Here is a 7,495-nt window from a genome sequence, read left to right as displayed (position 1 = left end):
CACTCAAACCTGGAAAGAAATTCCTATGCATCAAATAAAACCAAGGGAACTACATTTCCCTGGTGTAGTGGTGCACATCTAATCCCAGGTACCAAACAGGCCACAGGAAGGAGCCCTGGCACCACAGAATAAACTACATGTCCCAGAATGCTTTCTGCCATGCATGCCTATGCATTTAAAAGAACGACCTTTGTTCCCACAGTCCCTTTTCCACAGTGTTTTGTGGGAAAGGTAGTTCTCATGCACCTCAGCAGGTACACAGCCACTACAACTCAAACTAAATTTCCCTACAAGCAGCGCACTGGTTTGGGACCTGAGGAAAAATGACAGCCTTCGAATCCTGGGGATGTCAAGCCTGCTGCTCCAGTTTCTTTGCTTTACCTGCAGCTCCCTTTGGAGGCACATGGTGGCTCCAGAGAAGGATTTCTTCAAGACCATGCAAGGAAAGGAGCTGCAAAATGTGAAGGCCTGGAAGGAACTTGCCATCCCCAAGAATCCAGAAAGACTATAAATTCAGCCTTTGGCCCAGACCTCTGGGCCATCCGCAGAGGCCTTGGTGGATAGGATGTTGTCCCGGGCTGTGAAGGAGCTGGGGGAACCATAGTCTCTAAAGAGAATGCAAGTGTTGACCCTATGCACTCTGTCCTGAGGATCCAGAAAGAATGCATCACTGGACAGAACCCCGGAGCCAGAAGTGCCAGAAGCAAGTTATGAAGTGGATACCTGCGAGGTGCCCATGCTGCAGGGCATGGGCCGAAAATCTGGGAAGGGATTGGCCACACTTTCAATCAAGTGGTGAAGCCCCTTGTAAACTCACTGAGGCGTTGAGGGTTAGGGCTGCATGCCAATCTGAGGCCCAGGCCTTGGCTTCCAGTGACTCCTACTGACCCAACCAAGACTGATGGACAACAAGAAAAATAAAACAGACAGGCCTTAGGCTGGTGCTGGGGGCTGAGGCAGTACTTTCTAGCCCTAACTGGGGACTCTACTAGAAGTGGAAGACCTTGATTTTTATGTGCAGGCAATAGTGGGTCTAGTGGTTGACTGTCATATGGTGACTATTAGTGAGTTCTGCCTACAGCCTGTTTCCCAGTGGACATTTGACATGAATTCATTGCATCCTGGCCAGGTAAGCAGAACTTTCTGGGGGCAACAGTGCAAGTGCCTCAAGGAAGGCACACCAGAGTAAAGGCATCTGTGGACAGTGGGAGTATTCAAATCATTCACAACATCAGTGAAACACCCTCCGGGACAACAGTCTTAAGACCTGCACCCAAGAGCAGCCAAAGTCCTGCATGTGTGCTTTGCAGACTACTGGCATAAAGGTAGCATCATAACCCTCAAGGGACAATTTAAGATGTCCTGAACCAGTCTGTGGGTGGTGAGAGGCCAGATCTTACAAGGCTCGAGGGAAGACATGCTGGAGTCTCTGGTTGCCCAGGCGAGAGGCAATCCAGTGGCAGTGGTACAGGTGCACATGCTGGAAGGGTGGGACACTGTGCCAGAGCAGAGCTGGGGTTTGCTTCAGCTGCAGAGACAGGACAAGATGGTAGCACTTCACCACAATGCCGTCTACCAGTACGTGAGCCCAATGACCCAGATAAAGACAGGCTGTGGGACCATTCCCGTTCTGCAGGTTACCAATCAACACCATCTGAAAAGTTAGCTTGAAGATGGGCGGGATACATGCTCCTTCCCTTGTGGCATAGTCCTACAGTAAGGGACAGGGGAGTAGGATGAGTGATGAACCAGAAGGAAGAGACCAACAACATCCACTTTACTAGAATTGAATATATAATAAACCTTTTGAAGTTCTAAGTATGTCCACTGATATATGAAGCGCAAAAGTGATAGGTGACATAAGCCACAAATCCAAGGTGAATAAGTTGGAGGCAGCCAGCTAAGGAAAGGGCCACAGACTGAGCTGGACAGTCAGGCACAGTGATGGGAATTGAAACATGAGTAGATATGAACTAGGACATTGCATCAGGGTTGGACTCGGGCAATGTAAGGTGCAGCTCCTCCCACTAAGCTGAGTTCTAAGGAAATTAAAATGCAAAACCGCCAGTTTTTCTCCAAGTGCTTCATACTCCACCGAGTTAGAGACCTGGAGTTCCAGTTAGTCATTTTCAGCCCAGAGCCAAAGATGAGGGTTGCCTTTATAGTAGACCAGATATTGGGAATGAGAAATTTGCTCCCCTCCACCCACATGAGCTCAGATGGCTATGGTGATCAGGGAAGGAAGAGAGTGCCAGGACCCTAAATGATCTCCATAGAAAGAGAACACGAGCCTAGGTTGTCTTCTGCATGCAGGCCGCATGCCTGGTACTCAGAGGAGCTGGTTTCTGCTTTGTAGGAACCGTTCTAAGGACAGGCAAGAAAGACTTTTCATGCCCCCTACCCTTGTGCAGCGAGCTGATATCCAATCAGAAATGGCCACTGGGGAGCAATGAGGTCTCCTCTGGGACTTCAGACTTCATCAAACAGGGCCCCTGCCTGGTACTCAGCCATTACCCAGCTCAGGCCCCACCCACTTTCCAAGAGTGGCTTTATTCCACTCACTTTCCTTTGTACTATTTTAGACTGTTCCCTTGGGTGGAGAGAGACTAGTCTGGGAAAGCTGATGGGAGGAGTTGAAGACCAGCCTCAGAGATGCCACACACACCCAAAGCAGAGGCGGCACTCCCTAGCGATCTATGCTTTCCTCTGCCCACTTGAGCGTGATCACGTTAAGGCAATGCCGTGAAAACCCAGACCACAGCACATGTGCACTCTCCCCTTCTTTCTCTCGCTCTTGAGCCCAAGAACTCGGTTTATGTGCATGGCGTGCAGCATGCCTTTGCCACTCCAGCACCATTTCTTTGTTCACCGCCTTCAGTAAGCACAGCTGCCCCTCCTTCACCCTCACAGGTGTGCCTTGCTTGACGTGCTTTGCTTAAAAGGAGTGCAAAGGAAGATAATGCAGGAGTTGTGTTTGGAGTGTCACCAAGATTTTGGTTCCCAAGACTGATGGATTTTTATCTTTGAAACATGAAAGCTGTATTGTTAGAGATGGGTACATGGCATTGAGCTGTGGCAACTCGGTAAATAAGACTTAGTTTCTAATTTTCACAATCTAAAGTTTTAATTGGACTAATTAACTAGAATGTTAGGTTTGAGATTTGGTAGAGTAAGAGATGAAGTTTCCAGGACGTGTCCTCATGTAAACGGTAATCCCTGGAAACTGCCCTCACTGGTGGTAATAAGCACACAGCCTATTCAGCTGCACATTAAGTCCTGCAAAGATAGCCGGATGACCCTAGACAGTGACACAGCTCTTGGGCAAAAAGCTCCCTCAAGCTCGATGGGATGCAGCCTCTTCCTAAAGGGAGGAGCAGTCTCTCCCCACTGAAGTGAGCTCTGAGAGAATTCCACAACACTGAATTCTTGCCCTACCACCTCCGTTTCTCCGTGTTGACCTGGATTAGAAGCCCAAGTTCTAACTGGCCATTGTACATCCAGGGCCACCTGCGAAAGGCAGCCACTAACAGCAGCTCTTGTGCTGCGCTTACGTGTGACTCTGGAGTGAAGGCCCAGGCAGCCGCCCGCCCGGCTCTGGAGCGAGCCTCCCAATTGCCAATAAAAACTGTCTGAAACTACTTTTGGTTTTCACGTCGTTCCTCAACATTGCAGAGCTCTGTACAAACGCGGTGACAGCTTTTCGCTAGCCCGAGTTACTGAAATGTCATCTTAGAAGATTTCGTTTTTATTCCCGAAGACTTCAGAATGCGCTTGTTTGCATGAAACCATGAGCAGATGTTAAAACTGGCCAACTCCCAGTGCCTCAGCTTCGGGCTTGGGCACAGAAGAGCCTCAGCCTCCTTTAGATGGGTTTCCCAAGGAAGTGGTCAGCAATTCTCCTGCTCCTCCCAGGAGTGCTCTAGAAGCCCATGCACCGCACACCCGCCTTTGCACACACTGGATTCAAAAGAATTGAGCCCTCTATCCTCAGCTCTCTGCAGACAGGTGAAGATTAACATGTTCCTTAGGTGTTTCAAGTTTGGATTTGAGCATCAAATGGGATCTTTCAACATCCTTTGTTTTCAACATTCTTTTGAGATGCTTCTTACACCAAATTTAGCTGTGCAGGATGAGCAGGGAAGTCAGGAGGCGCCATGTGCAGGATAGGACTGGCCCCGAGGACAGGTTTCCTCCATTGCCAACCTGCATCTCCACCTGCACATAGTAGCACAGAATGCTCCACTTGTGACACTCACAGATCATGTCCTGATCCCGTCTTCGCATTCCCTGCCTCTCCTCCAGGCTCACGCTCCCTTCCCTTCTCAAGAGGAAAAGCAGGAGAGAGGGATGGCTCCTAAAGCCTGCACAGGACAAAACACAGGGCACTGCTTTTGAAATGGAGTCCTCCAGACCTCCTGTTCCACCGTGAAACATCTTCAAGTTCACAAGACTCCCTCCCAAAGGCAGCTGGAAATTCTTGAATGTGAAAGCCAACATTCCACACTAATCGGGCAAGAAAGCTGACTAGGTTAGCAGCCTGAGCACCCCCAGCTGCCCAGGTCTGGCTGTCTCCGGAAGCCAGGCTACCTGGAAGGTCACCATGTGTATTCTGTAAGAAGCCTGATAGCACAAAATGTAAAGGTTCTGCTTGGCCAAAGTGGTCTTGAGGTTTTTCACAGGGTTTCAGAGACATCTTAGCTTCAGTCCCCACCCCCAGGGACCCCAAGCACCCTTTCCATCCCATAAGGGATCAGGAAAGAACAACCAAGTTCAGAAATAAGATATGTGGGGTGTGTTGGGGACTTAGACCAAGGCCCCCCACAGCTGATGCTCCCACTGCTGAAGACAGGAGGGCTGAAAATGGCCTTTGACCCAGCCCTTTGGGAGAGTTCACCAAGTTATCCCTGTACTTGGTAACCCACAGCCTTTTACTGCCAAGTTTGGTCTCTCAGTGATGCAGCCTAGTTGCTAACCGCTACAGAGCCAGCAGTCAGCAAATTTCCATTAATCCCTAGGGTCCTCACAGCTGCTCTGGATCAGCACCAGGTGTGGTGGTAGAGGTAACTTGGGAGAAAGTCGGGGTGGTTTCAAAAGTACAGCACTGTGGGGTAGTAGCCAAGGCAGCATCTATGGTTCATGAGAAACTGGCTACTCGCCACCCACCTGGGATCTGCTCAGGGATTCCCAGGATGAAAGGTGTGCAGCCACCCACCCCCACGTCCCGCCTGACCCCCAAATCTGAGCCCTAGGACTGCAAGGACAGCACTGAGGGGCAGAACGGTCACTCATCCCTTCTCAGACAGCCCCACAATAGCAAGCAAGCTTTTGCTGATGTGCGTGCCCGACCAGACAGCTCGGCTCCCTCTGCCGCCCTCTTCAGAGCTTGGCTTGCAGGACTCGGAGCCCACAAAAGTTTTCCTTCAGAAACCCAGGGCACCTTCATGGCTCGTAGCCTCCTGGCCTCGGCATGGAAACCCCTGCCCACATTTAACTCAGAGCAGCTTTCTGTGGAGCACAAAAAGTTACTTTTGTAGAAAAAAATTGAGATGTTATTCCATGCTTGAGGTACATAATGCTCCAATTCATCCCAAGGAATCTACACATAGAAGCAACATCCTTTTTGCTTCTTTCCTCAACCCTTCTTCCCCTCCACACTTGCAAGAGCTCCATTTCCACTTTCTCCCCTCCTTCCATAAAATCTTCTTCCCCTTCCTTCCTCCCCTCCGCCATCTCTTCTTCTTCCCTTCCTCATAAGAACTTCCCACTTCCTAGTGCCTTTCCTCTATTTTGCTCATTTACACCTTGAGGTGGAAGGATGCCTCTAGTTAAGAATTCAACCAGCAACATGACTCTGCTTCAGGGGGGAAAGGAGCCCTTGTGCTTTGTGTGCTAGATTCCTTCTGAAGTTACTTAAAAGCTAGAACAGCTCAAGAGACAGACAAAAGCCCTAGAACCTCTTCCCTGAGGAACTCCTAAGCTTGGAAGGAAGAGAGCACGCTTGCCCAGCAGACCCAAAAGTCAGAATAAGGCCAGGCCAGGCAGGCGCCTTTTAACTCGCCCCTTAGTGCTGTCCCCACTGCCCATTGGCTGGCTGGCTTGCCCCAAAACAACTATCACCTGGGCCCAGGGAGCGGGCTTTAATGCCAGGTGTATTTAGTAAGTGTTACGACCAGCAGCTCCTAGTTTACACCCATTGAGCTGGGGTAGCTATTAATTGTGCCAAAGTCCACTCTGCATGAGGCCCTCACAATATATAGGAGGATATGTGAGAAGGCACGCAGAGCCCATGGTTGGAATTGCTCAGCTTAGGAAAATATGTGTCCTTCTGTATCAAACCCAACAAGTTTTGAAGAAAGTCTCAAATTCCCTGTGCTCAGTGAAGGCTCAAGGAGCCTGAGGTTGGAATTTCTCTGGCTCAGCTAAATGTACTACGCCTGTGCTTGTGGCGCCTCACACCTCAGCCCCAGCCTGACAACAAATTGCCCCTTTTCTTACTCAGCAGCCTTCTCCCTGCCACCTGACTACCACCACTTGCCACGACACTGCTGTTCGGTTTTGCTACTTTAGGATATTGTCTGGCAGGTCTGAGGAGATAGCTCAGCAGCATAAGCACCTGTCTGGCAAGGCAGAGGTCCAGAGTTTGATCCTCTGTACCAGGCTTAAAGTGTGCTGGGATGTCGTCTGGATAGCTTGGTGTGGGACTTCCATCTGCGCTTTTATCAAAAGCCTCACTAAGCAGATTGCACTTTAATCCTCACAGCCCTGAATCCACATCCCAGCTTTGATCTTTGATCCCAGCTCTGTCTTTGAACTCTGGTCCAGATCATGTGTGTGTCTATCCTTGCATCAGTTTCTCCATCTGGAAATGAAGTATTAGGTCAAGGCAATCAATATGTGTAATTCACCAGAACAGCATATGCAATAGGAGCAGGGTATAAAAGCAGCTGCTAAGTAAGCACAAGTGGGTGAAAGGAGGGAGGCTCCAGGTCCTCAGATGAGCGGGCTTTAGTACATCATTCAGTGCTTTGCTCAGCTTCAGGCCAGGGGGCAGTTGCTTTGATCTTTGTCCTGACTTTACAGAAATTAAACACTTGAAAGTTGAGACACAGGCAAGAAGATCACCCAAGGGGAAAGGGGAAGGTTGGGCTTTGAACAGCCACCAGCCATTCTTATCATAATCTGAAATCATTGAGGCCAATCAGGTTCTGGCAAGAGAAAGTCATGCACATGGCTATCTGAGCATTATTTCCCACACACAGGGCCTGGGCTCGTGCTCAGAAGTGTTCCCCACTGTCTGCATGGTCTGAAGAACCCAATTCAATCCCCAGGCACTTTTTCGTTGTAGAATGCCTCATGTTCATTGAATTCATATGATCTCTGGGTCAGAAATAAGGAGCTTGGTATTTGTAAGGTACGAGGAAGGCTGTCTTTGCATAATTTAAATGGGATGTTTTCCTTGGGCTAAAACTTAAAGCTGAAATCAAGCCCATGACAC

General features: G+C 49.4%; 1 pseudogene; it reads left to right on the top strand.

Moving 5' to 3' along the window:
* Positions 1–403: 403 nt before the first annotated feature.
* Positions 404–7,495, top strand: part of LOC101589430 — an 11,183-nt pseudogene continuing 4,091 nt past the window's right edge.

Source organism: Octodon degus, unplaced genomic scaffold (assembly GCF_000260255.1).
Source record: "Octodon degus isolate 3935 unplaced genomic scaffold, OctDeg1.0 scaffold00076, whole genome shotgun sequence".
NCBI lineage: Eukaryota > Metazoa > Chordata > Mammalia > Rodentia > Octodontidae > Octodon > Octodon degus.
Note: the sequence above shows the minus strand (reverse complement) of the source record. Positions and strands in the feature narration are given on the sequence as shown.